This window comes from Nilaparvata lugens, chromosome 3 (assembly GCF_014356525.2).
Source record: "Nilaparvata lugens isolate BPH chromosome 3, ASM1435652v1, whole genome shotgun sequence".
Taxonomy (NCBI): Eukaryota; Metazoa; Arthropoda; class Insecta; order Hemiptera; family Delphacidae; genus Nilaparvata; species Nilaparvata lugens.
In genome coordinates, this window is record NC_052506.1 from 37,731,241 (window position 1) to 37,755,862 (window position 24,622).

At 34.1% G+C, this 24,622-nt stretch overlaps 1 protein-coding gene and 2 long non-coding RNA genes across 4 annotated transcripts in view; 1 reads left to right on the forward strand and 2 right to left on the reverse strand.

The window, feature by feature from the left end:
* Positions 1–24,622, forward strand: part of LOC111054272 (dual specificity tyrosine-phosphorylation-regulated kinase 4) — a 272,216-nt gene that overhangs the window by 115,948 nt on the left and 131,646 nt on the right. The window lies entirely within an intron of this gene.
* LOC120350416 lies at positions 537–1,462 on the reverse strand. Its single transcript, XR_005570755.1, has 2 exons — positions 1,328–1,462; positions 537–841 (listed from the first exon to the last, which is right to left on the reverse strand). It is a non-coding gene; the product is annotated as an uncharacterized LOC120350416 (long non-coding RNA).
* On the reverse strand, positions 6,810–7,809 carry LOC120350415. Its single transcript, XR_005570754.1, has 2 exons — positions 7,601–7,809; positions 6,810–7,114 (listed from the first exon to the last, which is right to left on the reverse strand). It is a non-coding gene; the product is annotated as an uncharacterized LOC120350415 (long non-coding RNA).

Here is a 24,622-nt window from a genome sequence, read left to right on the forward strand (position 1 = left end):
CGATATTTTATCATTACATGGGTTATGTTGGTAGCTCTTTAACTAACAGTGCATTGACCTTTCAACGCTTCAAATATGGATGTACGCTAATTTATTCATTACTAGATATATAATAATAATAATAATAATGGCGATAATAATGTGTAAGTATAATTAAATAATGTGTATATATACAAAATTATTATTTATTATTAGTCATGGATAACCACTACCTGGATGTACATTATATAATTTGCTTTCGAAAAACAGCTTTCCAGCAAGAGTACACCCCTGGAACCTATCATTATTACTAATTACATTTATCCTTGATGATATATTGTAACCAACCCCATTTGAGTAATCTCAAATAAGACTGCCTAACAAGTAGGAAGCAATGCTGGTCATGAGGGCCAGTGAATATTTTGGCAATCCTGGTTGAAATAAAATTTAAGCCAAGTCCGATTGAATCTTATATTTTCAACATTAGAATCAATTTCATTTCTGAAGTTACAAAATAACAAGTTTACAAGTTTTGATTATTAAATCTATGTTAGTAACCCGGTAGGCCTACAACTGAAGCTTCAGTGTAATGTGGAATCGTAGATAAGCGACGATTATCGAAGTTTGAAACTCATAAAATTCGATGGACTTGGTTGAATTAGAAGCCGAATTGTAAAACAAGTGTTCTGCTTACCCCACTTCGAATTGTAAATGGAAATTTAACTTTCATACTGTACTTGAATTCCAAAATTTGGTTGAATTTGCTTGAGTTTATGGAAAATGTTTAGTCTCCTTCATCCTGTATTTATCCTGGTATTATATTTGTCCGGTCATTCAAAATTAATGGTAAAATAAAAAAAACCTGTTTGGAACAAAAGAAATAGAATAAAATCTAATAGATACAAGCATCATGTTGATGTTAACCAGAGTGGTTAACATGCAATGTTGGACAGGTTAATTATCAGGATACATTCTGTAGAAACATGATACCGTAAGAACAGCGGTAATAAAATATTATTATGACAAATCCCAAATAATTTAATAATAATAAATCTCAGAGGAATACGGCAAAATTAGTAAGCAAAATAGTTCAGATGAATAAAATAACAAATGGAAATTATAAAATATCAGAAGGCTTAAATCAGTTACACATGGAGGGATAAAGTTGATTCAAATTCTAACAGCTTCTTTACGTTATTTGATAAATTTCAAAATAGGATGTAATCAAATTTATATTGAATTTATAGATGATAAAGAATTAATTAATGAAAAAACTAGGCAAATATGAGATTTTCGATAGAATAGCAGAATAACCTACAACATAGAGACAGTTACAAGTATAACTTACCCAACTGGGGTTATTCAAATATAAAATTCAATCAGGCATTGTAGATTTACATTTATGCTACTTTAGCATAATTTAAAAGAAAAATTTTGTAGTAAAATTTAGATATTTCATAATTCAAGTTACATGCTACATTTTGAGATGCCACAGCTAGGCCTTTTAGAACAAGAAGAAGAGGAAATCCCTGGCTGGCCAACCGACAAGGCTTCGTCCAGTTGTACCAATCCAACAAATCAAAATTATTAACTAGAAATTTTAATAAATGGATATTCAAAGTTATGTCCAAATAAGGAGAAAATAAAATAAAATAAAATAAAATTAAGTAATTATAAATTTTTGGTACAAACCTCCACAACTGGGGGTATTTAATTTAGGAACCAAATTGTACCAGAAATTTATTCAAGATAGAAGTTAAATAAATAGAAAAGGAGAGTAATTGGTCGGCCGCCCAAAGAAAATGGAAAGTAGAGGGAAGAGAAAAGGAAAGAAGAGAGATCATTGTCAATTGATCAGGTCGACAAGGCTCAAAGAAGAAAATAAAATCTACAAGCATTGGACAAAACTTCAAAAATCCAAATTACCAAAGAGAAAAGCAAGAGTTAGCATGAGTTACCGAGAGAAAACTGAGCAATGAGTTTAGTGAGCAAATAACACATTATCAAAATAACATATACAACTAAATTGATACACTGTAACTTACTTAGTTACGAAGCAATAATAATTACAATTCTTAAATATACAGTACATACTTCATCATACCATGTTACAAGAAATCAAGTGACACAATAATTGTGCAGAATCACAAGTTTCCAAAGAACACAACAAAATTTTACACAAATAGAATAGTTACAAGAGTAACTACCACAAACATATGGGTGCGTCCACCACATATGTGTATTACAATAAAATCTCATTATGAGAAAAGTCTACTTAAGGATTATTTCCATTTTAAGTTGACTCACATGTGCTCGTCGCACAAATGTTTGTCCATCGGTTGAAAATAATTCACACTGACTGGACTAATCCATTCTTTTATCAAATAAGGTCCAGAATACCTGGGAAGTAATTTGGCAGTAATCTGATTACATGCTTTACTAACAGGATTTGATTTTAGGAAAACAATATCACCTATCTTATATGGAATTGGATTTCTATACATATCATACCTCTTTTTACTGGAATTATGAGACTTCAATAAGTTATGATAAGCATCTTTCCATATTTTGTTAGTATCTTTAACAAACTTCGTTGGTAGTATATCATCAATTTTCCAAATATTGTTTATAGGATTATTAACCTTATGACGAAACATCAGTTCATGAGGAGAAAACTTGCTACTCTCATGGAAAGCACTATTGAATGCTAAGGGAAGCCACTGTAGAGTTAAATCCCATTTATTCTGTTTGTCATGATTAAAGCTAATAAGACAAGATTTTAAATTACGATGTATTCTTTCTACTTGGTTAGGTTTAGGATTATATTCTGTTTGAGTTATATGCAAAATTCCCTTTTGGAAACAAAAGTTTTTAAAGAAATTTGATTTAAATTGAGGACCGTTATCAGAAACTACATATTTAGGGACACCAAAGTTTACAAATATTTTCTGAAGCTCCTTACATAAAGACTCAGAGGTTGCTTTTCGTAATGGAAGTAGCCATGAATACTTAGTGAAAGCATCCATACAGGAGAATATCATGGTGTTACCATTTGTTGTCCTTGGTAATGGCCCTACAAAGTCCAAGAACATTTTTTCCATTGGTTGTGAAGCAATAGATGAACAAAGATAACCATAATTAGTTTTTTGTGCTGGCTTACTCAATGAACATAACTTGCAGGACTTGATGAAAGCAACTAGATCTTTAGAAATACCCTTCCAAATAAATTTTTGTTTTATTTTGTTTAGTGTTTTCAGAAAACCAGAGTGACCGCCATAAGTAGTTTCATAATATTTGAAAATCATGGGCTTCAAAATACTAGGAAGAACAATCTTGGGTTCCTGATTATTTCTGCTATATAAAGAAGTACCCCTTTAGAATAGAATATGGAAAAATATCTTCTCCAGATTCCTTCTTATTCATTATCTCTATTATGAACGGATCCTTTTTTTGATAATCAGAAATCTCAGTAAAACATAGTGGAAAGTCAGATAGAGCAACGTTACACAAAGCAGGAGAATCAAGACTTTCAAATTCATTAGGAGAAACATTATCAGTAGATTCCTTATCAGGATTTTCATCAAACATCCTACTTAGATAATCAGCAATCACATTATCAGTACCCTTGATATGTTTGACATCGAACTGGAAAGAACTTATTCTAAGAATCCACCGGCCTATCCTTCCTAATGGCTTGGGATTCTTAAGTACCCATTGCAGAGCACTATTGTCAGTATGTAAAGTAAATTTCGTATGCTCTAAGAAATATCTGAACTTTTCAATACCAAATAACACAGCAAGTGCCTCTTTTTCATACGCCGAATATTTCCTTTCTAAAGTGGATAATGTTCTGGATGCAAATGCTATTGGGGCAAGAGTACCGTCATAATCCTGACTCAAGACACAGCCAATACCTACACTAGATGCATCTGTTTCCAGAACAAATCTACGATTAAAATCGGCAATTTTTAAAACAGGAGGCTGGGTAATTATCATTTTCAATTTGTCAAATGCTTGCTGGCATTCAGTACTCCAAATGAATTTTACATCTTTCTTTCGAAGTGCATTTAATGGGGCTGCAATGGTTGCCAGGTCGGGAATGAATTTATGGTAAAAATTTAACAAACCAATGAATCTCTGAATGTCTTTCACCCTTTTCGGTACAGGACTGTTTACAATGGCCTTAGTTCTATCAGGGTCGATGCTAATAGAGTTGTGAGAGACAATGTGTCCAAGAAAAGATATTTTTGGAACACAAAATGACACTTTGGTAGGATTAACAGTTAGACCTGCACTACGAAGACGGTTGAATACCTCTCTCAGTACTTCTAAGTGGGATTCAAGAGTTTCAGTGTATACAATTAAATCATCAAGATAGAAATAAACGTTTTTAAATCTAAGGTCACCAAATATTTTCTCCATTAGGCTGGAAAGTACTTGAGCTCCAGAAGAAATTCCATTTGGAATTCTTTTATATTGGTAAAGTGCAAAAGAGTAATGAAAGCAGTTAACTTTTTAGAACGTTCGGTAAGAGCAATCTGTCCATAAGCATTATTCAAATCAAGAGTAGAGAAGTACTTGGCTTTCGAAAAATGATGAAAGGATGTATTTAGATTTCCAATTGGTGCAGAAATTAATTCAATATTTTGATTTAGACGCCTATAATCTACTACCAGTCTGAAATCTTTCTCTTCAGTGGGATTTTCAGTTTTGGGTACAAGAAAACAAGGGCTGCTATACTGAGAGTCAGAGTTTTCAATAACTCCATCATCCAATAATTTCTGAATTTTACTTCTCATAACCTGAGTTTTGAAAGGAGTAAGAGGGAAAGGTTGACATCTAACAATTTTATTTGAAGTCAGTTTGATATCATACTGTACTAAATCAGTACTCCCTACTCTACTGGTCAATACATCAGGAAAGTCAGCAATGATTTTGTTCACCCTTTTCAATTCAAAATCAGAAAGATGAGAAACATCTCCAGGAATAATTTTTTGAATAACAATTACGAGAGATGTGACCTTTCTGATTGCATGTGTAGCATACACTATCATTCCTACGGTTGAAATTATTTTTATTGGGATTTTTATTATTAGAATTGCCAAAAGCATGATTTTGAACAGAAGTATTATTGTACAAATGCATTCTTTCATTATTAATGAAGGCAATATTTTGAGAATGAACTGCAAGCATATTTAGGTCATTGAATGATTCAGGTTTTTTCATGAATACTAACCTACTTCTCTCTTGAGGATTAAGACCAGATATGATTGTACTTACAATTTCAGCTTCACTCTCATCCAATAATAATAATTTCGCTGCTTCTTTGATACTTGTCACGTATGATGATAGGGCTTCACAAGGTCCTTGCAATCTATCAAATTTATCTCTCTTAATTGTTGAGAGAAGACGCTGAGGGATAAAATATTTCAACAAGTCAAGGTGAAATTGTTTGAAGCTAGCATTAGAATTCAAAGAGTACAATATTTTATCACCTAGAGGTCCAGTTGTATAAGGAACAAGAATTTGCAATAGGCTTGTGTCAGACATAACTGATAAATCATGAATTTTTATAGCAGCTTCCAAGAATTTCAATAAGCTATCAATATTTAATCCATCACAAGGCTGAAGATTTTTCAAGAAGCTTTCAACAGGATTTCTCAATTATTGTAGAAACTTGAATCAATTTCCAAAGTTGGTCTAGGGATCAAATTATTAACTTGATAACCATGATTGAGTTTTGATGGACCAATATTTTCAAATTCAGTTGTAGACTCACCACTTGTACCAGGTTCACACAATGTAACAGCACAAGTATCCTTTGAACTAGTTCCTAAATTTTTATTAATTACAACTTTAGATTGACTAGGAAAAGGTTCCAGTAAAGCAGCTGGATTCGGTGATGGTGGTCTAGATGGAGCAATCAAGCTTTGTAGTTCAATAATTCTATTATAACAATCAATAAAATGTTTTGCAAAATTCGAAAGCTCATCCAAATTTTCAGTTAAGACAAGAGTTTCTTCACTCTCAGTTTGTAAAAATACAATAATTTGTTTCATCCTATTTAAATAATGCATAAATATTGACTCAATTTTTACTACGATAGCTCTGATTACAGTTCTGTAATATCCAGTTTGCACACCATTTTGTACAGTGTCAATAAGTTCCATTACTTTTGGAAGTTTTTCTCTAAGACAATTGACTGACTCATTATAACTTGACAAATTATGAATAATTTGATTGGTACTATTACCTGCTAATGAACGATAGCTAGATCTAAGATTACTCACATTGCATGACTCAAGACTTGACAAGTCTTCTCCCAAGGTCATGAGTTCAAAAACAAGGTTAGGTTTCACAAGATAATCAGGAATAATTCTCTGAGTTAAAAATTTACTCAGATCAATTTCATCAGAAATAGTCTGATTTAGTTTTTCCATGATTACAAAATCGATGGTTATAGCAAGTGAAACAATTCAATACGGTACAAAATACAAATCATGAAAATAATTGCTCAGTACTAAGCTCTCTCTCAGTAACCATACTAAATAAATTATACTTCAATTTCAACCAAGATTTCCATATAAATTAAACCACGTTCTGCTACCAATTGTAACCAACCCCATTTGAGTAATCTCAAATAAGACTGCCTAACAAGTAGGAAGCAATGCTGGTCATGAGGGCCAGTGAATATTTTGGCAATCCTGGTTGAAATAAAATTTAAGCCAAGTCCGATTGAATCTTATATTTTCAACATTAAAATCAATTTCATTTCTGAAGTTACAAAATAACAAGTTTACAAGTTTTGATTATTAAATCTATGTTAGTAACCCGGTAGGCCTACAACTGAAGCTTCAGTGTAATGTGGAATCGTAGATAAGCGACGATTATCGAAGTTTGAAACTCATAAAATTCGATGGACTTGGTTGAATTAGAAGCCGAATTGTAAAACAAGTGTTCTGCTTACCCCACTTCGAATTGTAAATGGAAATTTAACTTTCATACTGTACTTGAATTCCAAAATTTGGTTGAATTTGCTTGAGTTTATGGAAAATGTTTAGTCTCCTTCATCCTGTATTTATCCTGGTATTATATTTGTCCGGTCATTCAAAATTAATGGTAAAATAAAAAAAACCTGTTTGGAACAAAAGAAATAGAATAAAATCTAATAGATACAAGCATCATGTTGATGTTAACCAGAGTGGTTAACATGCAATGTTGGACAGGTTAATTATCAGGATACATTCTGTAGAAACATGATACCGTAAAAACAGCGGTAATAAAATATTATTATGACAAATCCCAAATAATTTAATAATAATAAATCTCAGAGGAATACGGCAAAATTAGTAAGCAAAATAGTTCAGATGAATAAAATAACAAAAGGAAATTATAAAATATCAGAAGGCTTAAATCAGTTACACATGGAGGGATAAAGTTGATTCAAATTCTAACAGCTTCTTTACGTTATTTGATAAATTTCAAAATAGGATGTAATCAAATTTATATTGAATTTATAGATGATAAAGAATTAATTAATGAAAAAACTAGGCAAATATGAGATTTTCGATAGAATAGCAGAATAACCTACAACATAGAGACAGTTACAAGTATAACTTACCCAACTGGGGTTATTCAAATATAAATTCAATCAGGCATTGTAGATTTACATTTATGCTACTTTAGCATAATTTAAAAGAAAAATTTGTAGTAAAATTTAGATATTTCATAATTCAAATTACATGCTACATTTTGAGATGCCACAGCTAGGCCTTTTAGAACAAGAAGAAGAGGAAATCCCTGGCTGGCCAACCGACAAGGCTTCGTCCAGTTGTACCAATCCAATGTAATGAAGCAAATTCTGATGGGTAAATAAAAATCCCTACTTGAAAGAAATTTATAGGTCTAAGTGGAATAATAGGCTAATATCGCCAAATGTGATAACGTTTTTAAAGATTAGATAATATCAGGTATCATGGCTAAATTTATAACGGCCGAATAGAAATAAAAATAATTTTGCTACTTATATAATATTATATAAAGTATTGGAAATTTGAGGTTAGGCATAAAACATCTATTGATCGGCGACCTAATGATCGATTGCCAGACACCTTGGCAGAAATTTATTGTAACTAAATGGTATGCAACTAGAGGAACCAAAAATGCACATGGCTAATTGTTGTAAAGTGAGAAACAACCAAAAATCTTTAGAAAATTATTTTGCATGTAAAAAATGTACTAAAAAACCCAGATAAGAATAATTTAATGTATTAAGGAAGTAGGAGGTTCATAGGCGCATGTATACTATAACAAATTTGCATGAACCAATCAAATGGTAGCAATTGATGGGCGGTAATAGTGAGCCGATTCAAATATATTTGTATATTTTTCTATAAATGATAAGAGTTTATGAATTATTGTTGTTCAGTTTATGTTTTGGATATGGCCCGAAGGCAGATAAATTGTCAGATGTGTAACATAAGTAATAATTTAATAGATTGGCACGAACTATTTGAGCCTTGAATGGCGTAGTAACAAATTATTTAAATTTTATGTAAATTTGTAAGTCGGAAATGAAAATTGTGAAAAAGAAGTAGAACTTGCCCACTTGCCTGCCAACCACTACCATGGAATGTCACCAAAATTTGTAGAGCACAATATCTTTTACTGTACATTTTTAATGACTTAAAGTTAAATCAAATTATTAATTTTTCATAAGACTTTGTGATGCTATAGTAAAGCAAAAGTCATTTAAATATTTTTTAATCCCTTGGAAGAGATGACTTCGGCCACCAAATATCCAGGACTACCAGGAATTTGGATCGCCATCAGCAACTTAAGAAAAATCCAGCACGTGAGTGAAAAATAGTTGAAATAATAATAGAGCGCCCTCAGTGCTTCGAATGAAATAAGAAATAAAAGCTAGCTCATCGAAAAGGTTTTAAAAATTAAGAAATTAATAAAAATACTTGCGCAAGTCTTAAAATGGTATAAGAAATATTTTATTGAATAGTAACGAGTCAATTCATATATCAAAGGATACACCAATTAAAGGAATACTAAGTTCTAAGCTAATAATACAAATGTTCACATGATCATTGATTCTATAATGTAATTTGTGATAATATAATGTAGCTCTGGTTCATTAGATAAATTGATCTATCTATTTCCGTCAGGTGCCGAATCTTACACCCTGAGATATATATTTATTGGAAACTATAGAAATTAATATATATTTAATTATTGATTTGTCAATTTATCATGCTCGGATTTGGGAAGTTAATATATATAAGTAGGATCGTCCAAATCGACAAGCAACAGCAAGCTGATGTCAAAGCTACATGCAGATAAATGCATATGATCAATGAAGTGAAAGCACATGGTAAAGTTTCGTGCTATAGAAGTAGAAAATAGTACTGATCTGTGATATTTTATTTGATTTCGTTTCTTGTTTCATTGTATATTTTGTTGCTCTATATATTTTTTCTTTGATCTAATTTTGAGATTATTTGTTTAATATATGTATCAAATTTTTCATGGTGTACCATTCATTTTATTCCTCAATACCATAGGATATAAATTATATTTATGTATATATATTTTTATAAATTATCAGTATTATATTATTGCGAAAGCTCCTGTCTGAGCCTATTAAGATTTTAGTGAGATTATACCCTAGAAAACCACGACCAGATTTTATAGTTATTAAGCTAACTCTCATGCTCTACCGATTGACGCCAAGCAAGAGGCTAAGCGTTATTCCATCAAAAGTAACGTGACAATATATATATATATATATATATAAAATTTTGAATCCCATATCATTGGGAGTAAATTATTGGAATCATTTCATTGATTACAAGCTTACTGGAAAATAATGATAGTTGGTAGAGCGAAATTGAACTACATACTGTATTGCTCAGTATTGCACCTTGTAATTTGTTCTACTCTGTTTTGCATCGGGCTTGCGATGATATCTAAAGGCACTTTCACTTTCTCAATGCTCTCTCAGACACTTGGGCTCAACTTTTCAGAGACAGCGCAAGCGCAAATATTGTTCTTGGCGTTTCATAACAACGGAAGGAGCGACCCTAAATCCAGATCCCACTCCAATCAGAACCCTGCTTTGTAGTTAGCCTGCCAAATATAGAGTATGACTCGTTGCCGAAGTCCTCTTACTCAAACTCCAATCAGCTTTGTTGAGTGTCAACTGAAATCACAACCAAAGTTCCCCTTCCTCTCTCCGGCAATAATAGCACCCATTCTCTTCTCTAAAGACTTGAGTATTCCTGATTTGTTATACCCAAGTTCAGGAAATATGATAAATATCATGAACTAATATTGTTGAATACAACTATTGTCTCTGATAATGTTTACTTTACTAGGCGTATCCAGGTATTCATGCAATTTCTGCAAGTATGATTCAGTTCTCGATGTAGAAAAAATACATCTCTTATTTTGTGTATCTGTTTAGAAAAGTTGAGTCATTTTAGTATTGATGTTATTTATTAACTTAGAATTTGATGTTAACTTAGAATTTCTTATTTCTATTCTGTATATAAAAAAAATGAGTTCTACTCTTTGTTTCTAAATGTTTTCTACTCATCTACATATTTATTCTCTGTGCTGATTAAGCTAATATAATTGTTTAATTTGTTTTGATAAAAATTTTTGTATGCAATGGGTGTCTTGCAAGATCTGGCAATACATTTTAGCCAAATTTGTGATATGGAATCTCTTTTTCATTAATATTTTAGAACAATATATTTGTTCTGTGTTGAAAATCGTGATTTAATCTCAGAATGTAACACTTCCATTCAGTTTACCATTTGTCTATAATAAACTTTTATCAGTTCATTACTTGTTCCTAGTGAGGTTTGAAGGCTCTTGAGAGTTGAGATTGATTGATTGAGAGATGAGAGAGGGAATCATGTATTTTTCAAAATATTGAACCAATTATGATGTTTGTCATATTAGTAACTTATCTACTCGTATATCCCTTCACATTTCCAACTTTGGGATCCAGAATGAGATTTAGTTTAAGATAACTAACATTTACCGATCCTAGGACCGTGCTGAAGACATTGGAAGTAAAGTATGTTGATTAATCATGACCGAGTGATTTTTTTAAGTTATCTCAGTAAATTTATCATAGGTTAGCCTGAACCGCGTAAAGAATCAGTTTGAGTGCCTTGTTTTGTTGGTCTACTAGGTCCATGAATAGACTTGAATTATTCAAAAGAAGAGTTTATGTTTCCACTACTGTGGGTCCACTTTGTTAGGATTCTATGTTAATATTTTAGAATGATTTCAGTCTCAGTATTCTGTTGCTCCAAATTATCACAAAGCACTTTCAAAGTGGAGAAGAAAGTGCATACATATTATACGGTGTGTTACTTAGCATAATTAAAACGAAACTTTAACGGTCTATTTATCATTCTAATCTGTCTCACCTACGAGCTCGTTATGCTCCTAGATATTCTATTTATCTCTCTACGAAGAGAATGAGAACTGGTTGGTCCAAACTGTGCGTGCGGATAGAAACTGATGGCTCTATGTTGAGAAGCAATTGAAGAAAGTGAAACTACACTCAATAAGACAATCACAAAAAATAGATTCGTTTTTTGGTGGTGAATCAGTTATTCGTGACCGATCAGATATTTTCAAATCTTGTGCTCTGCACTCTGGCTCGTGACTAATCACGTGACCAGTAAACTGAATATTATTGTACTCTCTACTTGTCAAGTTAAAAAACTGTCTTACTTCATTTCTTATGAAAAGAAACTGGCAAAAGTTTCAATTCAAATTTTTGGAGAGTATTGACTGTTCACATTTCACTGTTCATAATATACCCAGTTCATATAATACGTATATATTATATACGAAGTATAATCGTCATAAAGTTCATAGAAATATATCGTCAAAAATAAATATAGTTACCCGGAAATTCTATGTAGGATTCTGAAATCTTGAATCAATTAATCATTTAATTAGGAACTGATACAAATTGCACCGCATAGTTCCGCTCAAATTTTCATATTCATCATTTCCATTCAATTTTATGTTTATCTCAAGATCAACAGTATAGTCATGTACCATATAACAACAAGAAATTGCATTACAATGGAGTTTGAAGATAAAATATGCCTTATCTTTTCAATTATCGATTATCTTGAATCTAGGTGACTAAAGCATTAGAATTTCTGAAGAGCAAGTAATAAAATTGCTTAATATTTCCTTGAAATCTTAGCACTCTTAGCTTCCAAGAATAGCAGGTTTCCTATAAACTAGCTCAATCCACAATACGTCAGAGACTCTTGTATGTTTGAGGCATCCTAGACTGCATCGTCTGTTCTAGCAAAACAAGAAGGAAGCCGCCAACCAGATTTTCTTTCCGTAACAATTAAATTAGAAACGTGAAAATGATGTCGGTTGGTGGAAAATCGAGAACAACAAACAAACTCGACTAGCAGCAAATTCAGAGTGCAGCTCTGAGCTCTCGCGGGATTAGAACATTCGCTGACAGTTTCAGACCGTGAATAATTAGGATGGAAAGTATCCGGAAAAAATGACATGCTGGAGTGACGCCATGTCTATCATCTTCAGCACACGCCTTCTAATTTTCTTAACCGGACTTGCGTGGTCGCACTATTTTCAAAAGCATCCACCTCATTATAAAATAATGCATTCTCTGCTAACAAATGTCAGATGAAAGTTTTGACTTTCGGAAGCGGACCTTACCTCTCAATCTCATCAGATCAACTTTCAAATCAGACCAGATTCATATCTACTGTTCACATAACGTACTTCAGAAATGCTTCTGTGATAATATCATATGTGTAAAACCCCCAAACTCTCAAGGAATCAACTCAGCAGTAAGTCAGAAATCTCTCTATAATAGAATTATATCGAATTCATGGAACTTCCAAAACGAACTATCCTATCACCAGCAATAAACAGAGCCCTCAAGCACTCAGAAAATGTTAATGAAATATAATTTAACCTTTTCCTTGAAGGTAACCAACTTTCTTAGACCTGATGCACCATCAGGGGTACCCATTCATGGATGCAACCCCCCCATCTTCCCCCCCCCCGACAATGAATTGAGAACCCAGAAATTTCGAGCCTCCCGCCCCCGAAGAATTTTAAGGACACCCCTGTCATAGAGAGTTACAGCACAACTCCTTTCCGAACTATTTTTTGGATTCTATTTCTATCAAGATGACACACGTCACCTATTCTATCAAACCTATATTATTATATTCTTTATTCTTCCCTCCAAAGCAAATAAAAGAGCACTCTAGTATAACGAAGTACTGTAAAGTTTATTTCAAGTAAATATTTACCATTTATCGGACGAGCAATGTTTGTTTCAAGGAGAATGGATGGCAATGACTATCGAGTCTCCCTTTGTATTTCGTATTGTCAATGTGTCCAATGTTATTTGATATTGACACAGGATATCTATTGGAGGAATGATTGTCGTGACAGTGGCTTTGTTTGCTTCAATTATGAACAAGAAAAAGGGGACATTGATAATGATCAACATCGAAAGTAAATAAATGGGAGCGGTATCATCGTCCCCAAACTTTCCCGGAAAACGGACTATGAAAGAATAGGAGAGAAGAAGGCGCTAAAGAAAAGGAAGAAGTGTGTGCTGAAAACAGGGCGGCTGGTAATTCCAAGTGAATGTTGTTGACAAAAGAGTTCAATGAAGCGGCGGCTGCCGAGTCCCGAGCCCGAGCCTAGGTCCGTCGTCTGACGACAGCACAATAGTGGAGCTCCTCTTTCTTCTACTTTCGCTGCGGCCGTTAGCGACAGCACAAAAGGCGAGCGCTTACAACACAACACCTCTATTTCTATCTCTATTTCTTGTTGGACCGTTTTCGTTTTTGTCAGATCGAATCTTCTATTTCGACCTGTCCGTTAATCAAACGCCTTTCGGCCATTTCAACTCATTTGCAACGACTTGGCTCTTTTGTTCGCAGAGAGAGACTCTCTGGTTAAAGGTTTTACCGACTTCAAAACTGTGTTGTCCTAACTATGGATATAAAAACTAATGGACCGCGTCCTGAATGGGAATAGCCCACCAGCGCTGAGGTGATATATTTGTTCTCGACCGACTCTTGTCTCGGAAATTGAGGGTCGAGAGTCAGGAGGCTATTCTGAGAGCTTTTCCCTTGTTGAACGACTTGACTGGGTTATTTGGCAAAAACCCACTTTGAAACAATGTGAATCAAAGTGATGTGTCAACTACTAGACGATCATCATCACCTCATCTTATATCAGTTACATCACTATTGAGCCATTGTTTGGGTCTATTTGGTTTTAGCTTTTCCAATTCGTTTAATTAAAGAAAAATAGTTTGCAGAAACTGTCTTCCTCAGCGATGGAATTCATTGGTTCTCTGAATATTTTTCAATAATTCCTGTTATTAATATTGACTCTATTGGAATGTTTAAATTTCTCCTCTTACAAGAAGTGAGTAGTTTGAACAATATTTAGTACTATAAATACCGTGAAAATTGGCATATCCTATAGATCCAGTGAATATTAAAATGTAGATGAAGCTCTTTAAAATGCTGAAAGAACCATCAAACATGTACATTGTACAGATTATGATTCAACCCGCCAAATTTGATCTTACAAAACATCAATAATTACGATGAACAATTTTTATGAGAAATATGTACTACAGTCCCGTTTTCTTATTATTGGTAATCACTTAGGTGTGCAGTTACTGTAATTAGTCTTTGGCAACTGAACAGGCAACTCCTTTTAATGAATGTTGCGTGACTGCGAATTTCAGAGTTTTATCACTTACAAAAGAACATTTAACCTATTACGTAAAGTTAATGCTGCGTGTTGACTGAAATATTCTCATAGCACATTTTTCAAAATCTATTGTTTGCATTCTACTTCCAAGTCTGGCAATTTTAGGAGGTCAAATGCTCGTTGACACGAAATAAATGTCGAAATTGTGTAGCTTTTTATCTATAGATTTATTTTCAGAGTAATTTTTTTAACAACTGAAAAGTTGTAGTTTGAATTATAATACATGGGTTTCATGTTCAAGAAATCGAGGAATGGGTTCATTTTCAAGGAATACTGATCGATTCTACGCTAAACAAATATATTTATATAATATAAGAATGCAGTCCGAGTACAAACTACAAATTATTGAAGAACTGTCAATTGGAATTTCGAGTGGTAATCTCTTCTCTGTTTCTTTTCAACAAAAAGTTACCAATAATTGAAATTGTATCATGTTCAGTTTGAAACTGCTGCATATTTTTCACAAATTTTGTATGATTAGGCATGATTATTTGTTTTTTGTAATAAAGTGCATGTTTCCTGATATAAAAATATAGGTATTACAGAAAGTACTCCACATATTTATAAACAGAAAATTCTCTTTTCTCAATTTTCTATGATTTTTGGTTCTCGTCCTCTAATATTAGTTCTAATTCTGGTGAATATATTTTACAAAATTGGATTCCTATTGGGTGACAAACTGATTCCAAAATAGGTTCTTTCTAACTTACGTCCCAAATCTCAATAAAGAAAACTGCTTCATTTGAAATTGGAAAGTCACCTTCACGTTATGTAGTGCGAAAACTGAAAAGATCTAGAATTGATTGACTGGTTGACATTTGAAAAATGGCGAGAATGCTTCAGCCGCACTGCGAGCGGAACTTGGCATGCTGTTGCTGCTGTTGCTGGAAGGCAAAGGCACAATGGAGAGTCGACTGTTTAATTCACAATACGGTTTTGTTGTAACTTGAACAAATGGGAGTCCGCTCGTTCACAATATTGAGCGCTCAATGGTGTGTGAAAATGGATACATTGGAATGCTATTATTTTATTTTCAGACAATGCAAACAATCTTGTAGGGGACTTGCCTTTGTGCTCTCCAGTGAAGAAGAAATTGTAATCAGTTACGTATAGTAGAAATAAGTTATGAGAACGAGTGATCTATGAAACTAAAATTTGCAATCGATACATTCACACAATGGAATGAATTAGTTTCAAAAGTAATCGATCAGTTTTGAAGTCAGAGCTTTCCAACCAAGGTACTCACTTTTACATCTTTAATCAAGTAAAATCAATATTAATTCATTTCAAGGGCATTCATCAAATTTCTCTAATGCAATAGTCCTTCAGTCACGAAAAGTTTATTATTTTACAAATTTCGATTGAATTTGAAGAGATTTTACGAATAATTTCTTTGATATCAATAATGAGCAAATGTACAATTAATTCTGCAGAACGAATAGATTCATCTTCATAATAACGGTTCTCCCAATTTTTAGAAAACGAAATCACGGCACCAGTAATAAATATTATGAATTGATGCATCGATTGCGGTAATAAATTTTAAAAATCGTGAATTGTTGTAGGGGTTTACCGACATTGGATGCATTTTGTAGCTGCATGTAGTGCCGAATCACATAATTATATAACACACCAACAAATCTGACGAGCAGCCTTCAGATTATTTCCTAGAGACGTTTATTGTTGATTACAGAATCACATCACATCAACAGATTATTGCTATGCAATCAACAGAAAGCCTTCTAATGAATTTGGCATATGAAATTTGGAATGAACAGTTTTTCTGTATTTTTCAATTCTCCATTGTATTATTCTGCACGCTTCATACTCAACGCAAGTCAGAACAAGATCAGTCATCTTGCCGAGTCAATGATCCTCTGCCTGCATATCAGCAAATCCAACCTAATCCTATGTAAATTGAAAGAACTTAGCCGGTGATGATTAAGTGCTCCACAAGCGAAAACCGGCTTTGCAACAATATATATTCTGCACTCCACAACTTTGTAGGAACACATGCAACTACTAGCGGCTGCAAAACAAAAACTTTGCCCAAGATTTCCGACGGACTGTGTTTACATGTACCACAACCCCCCCCCCCACCATTCACAACCCTTGATCGTTGTGCATGGCCTCTCGCGTCGCGCACTCTGCACAGTGCACAGAGTGTGCACGCTACTGGCGCGCTATTAGAAAACAGGATTTCCACCTTACAAACATGAAAAGCAGCTGGAACGAATCGGTGTGTGCGTCAGTGAGTGAAGAAATGATATGGAGAGTGTATGGTAAGGGGTAAGGGCCGGCCTGGCCTCCCTTCGCCTTCGCCAAGGAGCTCAATGAATGAATGAACTTGGAGTACGCATCCGCTCGCCATACAGTAGTTTGACTCACTTTCTGTCAGCATTCATCGAATAGGAAGCATTGATGGAGTCCACAAGGAATGGTGACAGTATGAAGTGAATCTCAGTGTATGGCATATGGCAACCACGCCCGGTAGATCACGCACCGGGTTCCGGGCCTTGGGCCGCCGCCTTGCCTTACTAATTGGCCTCGCTTCGCCAACTCCACCAGTTCTATAGTATCAGCTGCACAACTGCACTTAGCCCAAGGTCTACTACCAGCCAAGGAGGGTGGAGGGTGGTGGATAACACCCACCAACCACGCTACAAACAATATCATGTGTGTCAGTTATGTTGTTGCTATGTTTGTTTTCCTGGACTCTTCAAATGTATTGGAATACTACTTGTCATTGAGTCCATTGGGGGTTGGACCCCTCCCTGTCTTTATATCTATCGACCATAGACCAATGTGTCTAGCTTATGCCAGTAGCTCTTAACCTTCTTGGACCTGCTACACCATTTTCAGGTCCAATAGTTTGGCGGCCCCCCTGAATTCCATAACTTGAACTAATATACTAATACTTCTACAATATTGATAACTATCACAGCGTATTTACTGAAAAATGTCTAGACAAAACGATGTTGTTCGCTCAAACCATATTACATTCGTCAATAAGCCTTGCTTCATTGAATGCTTTTGAAATATTGTCCTAAAATCGACTTGTGGCGAATCATCTGATTACCACCTGTGATGTTTTCAACTGGCATAGTTTGTTTATCACTTGTAACAGTTTATTTCATATTTTATCCAGAGTTCAATTTTGTCATCCCAACATTAAAAATATTTCATCATTCATCTAGTTTCATTTAATCAATTTCAACATAGGAAATCAACAAATTAAATTCCTATATTGGTGACCCCGACGTAATCAACAGCAAGCATTTTTACAGGTATTTCATGTGAGTAAAGTTACCTAGTTACTCAAGTTATCCACCACGATGGATGAAGAACAAATTTCTGTTCAGCGTGAACAGTTCACAATATTACAGCATCAATTGGATAACTTTTGCCAAGAATTTAAAATTCTAAAAAAATGTATTTTTAAAACTTTTATTTACCTATAAAAAGATTAAATTTTGCATTGAACACTTTCAAGTTTGGATTTCTACAAAAATAAAAATTACACTTCTGAAGAATCAATCAAGTAGTAAACATAATAAAAAGAAAACACTTTTTGAAAACCGCCAAGCATCTAGACTGGGAGAGAGCAATATGTTCTGATGAAGCATGGATAAATGACAGTACTATGTAATTCAGGAATGGGAAAGAAGCGGAATCATTCAAGAATTAAACACTCGGTTTATTTACTGATGCTTCTAACCACTCAGTTGGAGAATGCTTACAACTGGTTGAAGGCGTATGGCAACCTCTTGCTTTCTTTTCAAAAAAATTATCTTTGAAAGAAAGTTGCTGACCAATATACTATCCCTAGCTACTTGCTGTTTATGTAGCGGTACAACATCTTCGCCACCTCTTAGAAGGACATCCCTTCACTATCTGCACAGACCACAAGCCTCTAGTCTATGCTTCCCAACCAATCAACTCCACAAACTCAACCAATCAACTTCTACCAATTCAACTCAATCAATTATCATTCATCTCTGAGTTTTCGATGGATATACAATATGTCAAAGGTACCTAACCTCGGAAGATAACACCAGAGAACTCTTCTCTTTCATTGGAACGTGTACCCATTCCTGGATCACCACTTACTGTGCTCAGTGATATATCTACAGAGAAACCACGACCGTTTCTTACACAACCTTCAAGACGACTCACCTCAGCCTTCCCACCATGTTCAAAAAGAAAGTGAGCTTAAAAATATTTTGGATGGCCAAATCGTCTGCCCGGGGGGGGGGGAATGTTGCGAATCACATATGATTGCCACCTGTGATGTTTTCAACTGGCATAGTTTATCACTTGTAACAGTTCATTACATATTTTATCCAGAGTATAATTTTGTCATTCCAACATTAAAAAATCTGGTGTGGCGCACTCACACAACTTTCCTTGCCGTTATGAAAATTGATCACCAGACACTAGTGTTCTCGCGCATCTCAAGTCTACTATTCAAAGATATGAGACAGCTGGTAATAGGTCAATAACGCTGCGGAGACACACGAGATCTGCTCTCTTCGTAGTGAATGATTTAATAGAAGCAACAGTTGCAAACAGTTTGCAATTTGATAATCACATTTTCTCGAATTTCAAGCTTATTTTCAATTTTAGGTGGAAATATTACTGGACATTAATTGCAGAGATTTTCATGCTCAATCTTTTCCACTTGAAATTTTTTGTTTAAATTGTATATGAAGGCTGATAATTGAGAATCTAAAATCAAACTTTGCATAGATGGGGCGGAGTTCCTGAAATTTTTACAGATATAGGACTTGTTGCAGTTGATAGAGCTTATCAATGACTATTTCAGGTATGAATTTGATCAAAATCGTTGGAGCCGTTTTCGAGAAAATCGCGAAAAACCCTGTTTTTGACAACATTTTCGCCATTTTAGCCGCCATCTTGGATTGCATTTGATCGAAATTGTTCGTGTCGGATCCTTATAGTGTAAGGACCTTACGTTCCAAATTTCAAGTCATTCCGTTAACTGGGAGATGAGATATCGTGTACACAGACACTCATACACACACACACACACACACACACACACACACACACACACACACACACACACACACACACACACACACACACACCACACACACACACACACTAAAACGTATAGAAATTTAGAAATTGGGGTACCTTAATTTTTTTCGGAAAGCAATACTTTCCTTACCTATGGTAAAAGGGCAAGGAAAGTAAAATATTTCATCATTCATCTAGTTTCATTTAATCAATTTCAACATAGGAAATCAACAAATTAAATTCCCATAGACTTAGTCTGATCTCCTTAGATATTTATCATACATCTTATCTATACATATCATATTACATTGTCTATGAAATTATCTTGAAATAGAGCAGACATTACTTGCAAGATGCTACTTACCTAGAGATTCACGGGATCCCTCTCGACTACCAATGGAATAAAACATTAATCAAATCAAAGAATGCAACTTGTAATTTCTTACTCATTGAGGTTATGACTAGAGGTCATACCATTTGTTGAAAATACGGTATCGATTGAAAAGATCCTGATAGGTAGGTATATTTTTTTGCTGAAAAATTAGGAAACGTAGACTTTTCTTGGTGAGACAAAATGGAAATTCAATAAGGATTCTATGGTCGTCATTAACTGCGATAGATTGTAGAGCATTGAAAATTCTAGAATGGAGTTTCTCAAACACGGTTTGATTTTGACCAAATAATCTAATTTGTCAGCATAACATTTTTGTTGGATAAAATCTGCAACAGAATCCATTGCCGATTGTACAAATGAATTACCTTTTTGTTCCATGAGATAATGTGTACTACAGGATAGGCTTTGTAGGCCTTCATGAAATGTGTTAGCTCCAAGCTGACTCATAAATGAACGTCACTTCAATCGATAAGTTCTCCACTTGGGTGAGTTTCACCTGCCATTAACGCTACTGCTATAGCAATTCTATCTAATCACTTCTGCCCTTGTAACTGGAACGCATGAGTCGATCGAGCTTTTGTTACAAAATTATTGCTACAAACAGTCAAAGAGTCTATTACAATCAGTAGGTTAGCTACGTATTACGAGAATGACTCAATCCTTGGCTATTTCCTAACTGTTGAAACTGTATTATAATATTTTAATAACATCCAATAATGGGCGACGCTTATGAATTGAAGTAGTCTGAAAGAGGTTGTATTAGTGCATTGATAGTTGTCCGCTATTTGCTCTCTGAATCCGTTTCGCACTGTTTTCTCAGATAATGACTACCCTTTCTCTTCAATCTTCGAAATTGCTTTGTTCAAGACAAAGAGCGTGCGTTGTTAAGGCTGCTGGATCTATTGTTGGCCTAATTGGATGCTAGAGTAACATGGTACATAGTACACATTGGAACTCTGAATAATGTTTCGCAAGGAGCTTCAACGTTAATAAGTTCCACTATTTTCAAGGTTTTATATAATATTTCTGAGTCTCAATTCATGAATCACACATTATAGATGTTTATTTTATTTGAAAAATGTACAAAATATTAAAGATAATTCAGTTGGGCTTGACTACATGCAAAGATTGAGGATGTAGATTAATAAATCTATGCACAATATGAAAAATATGAAAAATTAAGATTCAGTGATGTAAATTAATATTATTATAACTGGTTCAATAAAATGCTCTCATAGGCATTGCATCTGCATATTTTGAAAATAATTATTACAGAGTGTGAAAGTAAGATTTGTAGCACTGCTAGTATTGTATTGGTAATATGGTTGTCAAACTCGTAATTCATGGTGATCAAATTCGCAGACCTAAGGTAATTTCAAAATATAATATTATTTATAGAGGGAGGGACCCAAACTTGTAAATAAACATTAATGTATTCATTACTAAGAGGATAAATTTAATCATCAATCAAAATTTCTGCCTTACTCTTGTGAGAACCAACAAGATATAAATTAATGATCTACTAGTAGTTCTGCGAACAGTAGACCTCGCTCATGAATAAACCTTTCAATCTAATGAGAAGGGCCAGTAAAATAAGTGCAGATTATTGTGAAGATTTAGCCATGTCATCTATTATTTTCTCCATTGAAAGTGCTAGAGACACTGTTTGAAGGGACACTGGACTTATCTAGGAGGTTCCTTTATATCAAATAACATACAAATTTTACCTTTTAAATGAAAAAGACTAAGAAATTGTCAAAAAACCACAGATTCATTGATACTTAGAAAGACCGGTTTCGGTCTTTATCAGAGTTTATCAGAGATTGACAATGGTGTAATCACCGAAACCGGTCTTTCTAAGTATCAATTAATATGTGGCTTTTTGACAATTTCTTAGTCTTTTTCATTCAATATGAATAATTACCACAATATCAACTTCTCAACTACACAAAAAGAAAAACAAAATTAACCTTTATACCTTTACATACAAATTTATTTCTACAACTGCAGTATTGGACTCCTCCAATACAATAAAGATTTTTCTAAAATAATTTATCCAATTAATTTGATAAATCAATCTAATAATTATAATAAGATGATTCAATTTAATAATTCTATCTAATCATAATAATTTATTTTATAATGATATATTATTAGAATAAGATAAAACAGTTAGTATCATCTGCAAAAAACAATTGGTAGGAACGAGATTTGAACCTGGGTCCCACAGTGTGAGAAGCCACGGTCTAACCAACTTGGTCACCATGTGCTCGTAACAATAAATGCGAAAAAGTATGAACATGAATTGCTGTATCTTCAAAGACACATCCTTTCTGGATTTATGTTACTTCAAGGTTGTCGTTGCTAAAATTCTTTGTAATCGAAATTTGAACGGCATTTTGCAAGAGCAGCAACGGTGAGTAACGACTGTGTCTGTTGTCAATGGAGTCGGAGGACTCAGCGTCATGATTTCTTGCACAATGAACGCCGGGCGATCACGACTGCAGCGCAAGCGCAAGTCCTCCTCATGCTACAGTCGATAAACCAACCTTATTGGGCCATCCAAGTCGACTCGGTGCGATTTTCGAGTTCAACAGTTGTCTCTACTCATTACCCGCTGATAACTAATTCTACCTGCTTGATCACAGTTGATTACTAACAGTGAATGACGTCACTGGTGGAGACAAAAGGTCATTTCACCTGGAAAGATGGCCGCACAGGCCGCTGGTGTCCTTTGCTCTCGGATGCAAATTGAAGCTGTTTTGGGCTTGATCCTGATGTACCTTTCTGCAAGTTGTGTAATTCTGAATGATTAAATAAATAAATGTCGTCACATCAGACGACAGTTTATGTGATAGTACATATATACACATTATATCTTAAATCTTTAACTGTATTGAATGCCAGGTCAACAGATGTCCGTCCAACCAATTTCTCAACATCGTTTTCTCCTAATTTGTCAATGAACACGATAGGTCATGCCGGTGTTTGGTTTGTAATCTATAAATAACAACCATGATGGCTTTCATCTCAAATATGGCAGGAAAAGGGGTTCACTTCTATCTTCGAAATTTGTAACTACCCTATTTGGATCTTCCAAAAATAAAACGATGATAAATACTATCCTCAAAAATAAGAGATCTGTTACACTCTCAATGTGTTTATTCTGAGAATGAATTGTATTGTTCAAAAATCGAGCTATGATAGTGTTCCTTGATGTGATGATACTGTTAATCCCAATGATGACTCCCTTTAGAGTAGGGGGCTATTACTAATGCCTCAGGATGCCTAGGATTGGCTTTATCTTTCTCAATCACAAAAGTTGATTATTTAGTTTGTTATCTCAGGATGTATTACAGAGCGGTGAAAGTTTATCGAGGTCCATTAATTCTTAGTTGTTAGCCGACAGCTTACTTAACTCTAGTTGGAGGTGTGTGTTGATCTATAATTATTACGAACTTGTTTTATTAAACTGTCAGCCAGCACAAAATTCTCATTTGTAATAGTCTTGCACTGGATTGCACTAAATTTTTATGAGCATCAGCTTTTCTATCAGTAGATTAATCAGTCTGCTGAAGCTGTAAAATCGTGGAGAAATATAGCCATCAATTCACTTGTACAATTTATGATGATGAATGATATTAGATAAATTGAATTCTCAAGTCAATACATATTTTGCACTTCACTACATCAAATAAGGAATTTTGTTGGAGTGGATCTTTCCATTGGAATGCACATTCATCATTCATGATTTATCCATGAGAGTATTCAGTTGAACAACTTTGATTCCTTCAATGGGAAATAAAGGATCTTTAAAAATGATAACTTTCTGAGAGCAGAACCCATGTTTTCTAGGATATTGTAAATCATATGAAACAGATGAACCGCTCCTGTCAAATAGAAGCCAAACTTCTTTTAATCATGAGTTGTAACTATAGTTGTGTGGGTCGTAGTTCGATTTCGATTATTCGAAAACTATAGAAGAATAAATAGAATGATATACCTTTCCCAGAATTCTATTCGACAATGCTCAGAATTTTTATTTCGATATCGTCTCACAGTCATTTTCTCGTATTCTCATCTTTCACTTATTGACTCTATATCATATTTTGCTTCGAAAATCAATCAATCAGCTTCATATTCAATTTCGAATAATTTTTTAGCTCCTTTTCAATACACTTGAACATACAAATCAAGGATAGTTTATCATTCAGATCGGATACGAAGTTCAGTTCGATTCATTCGTATAGTTTATCATTCTATTCTCTGATTCAGGTTTTTCCATGAAATGACGTGCTATATGGAATGAGCTGTCAACAAACAAAAAATTTGGAGAGAAAGTGTAAAGATGATTTGATGTATGATTAACAA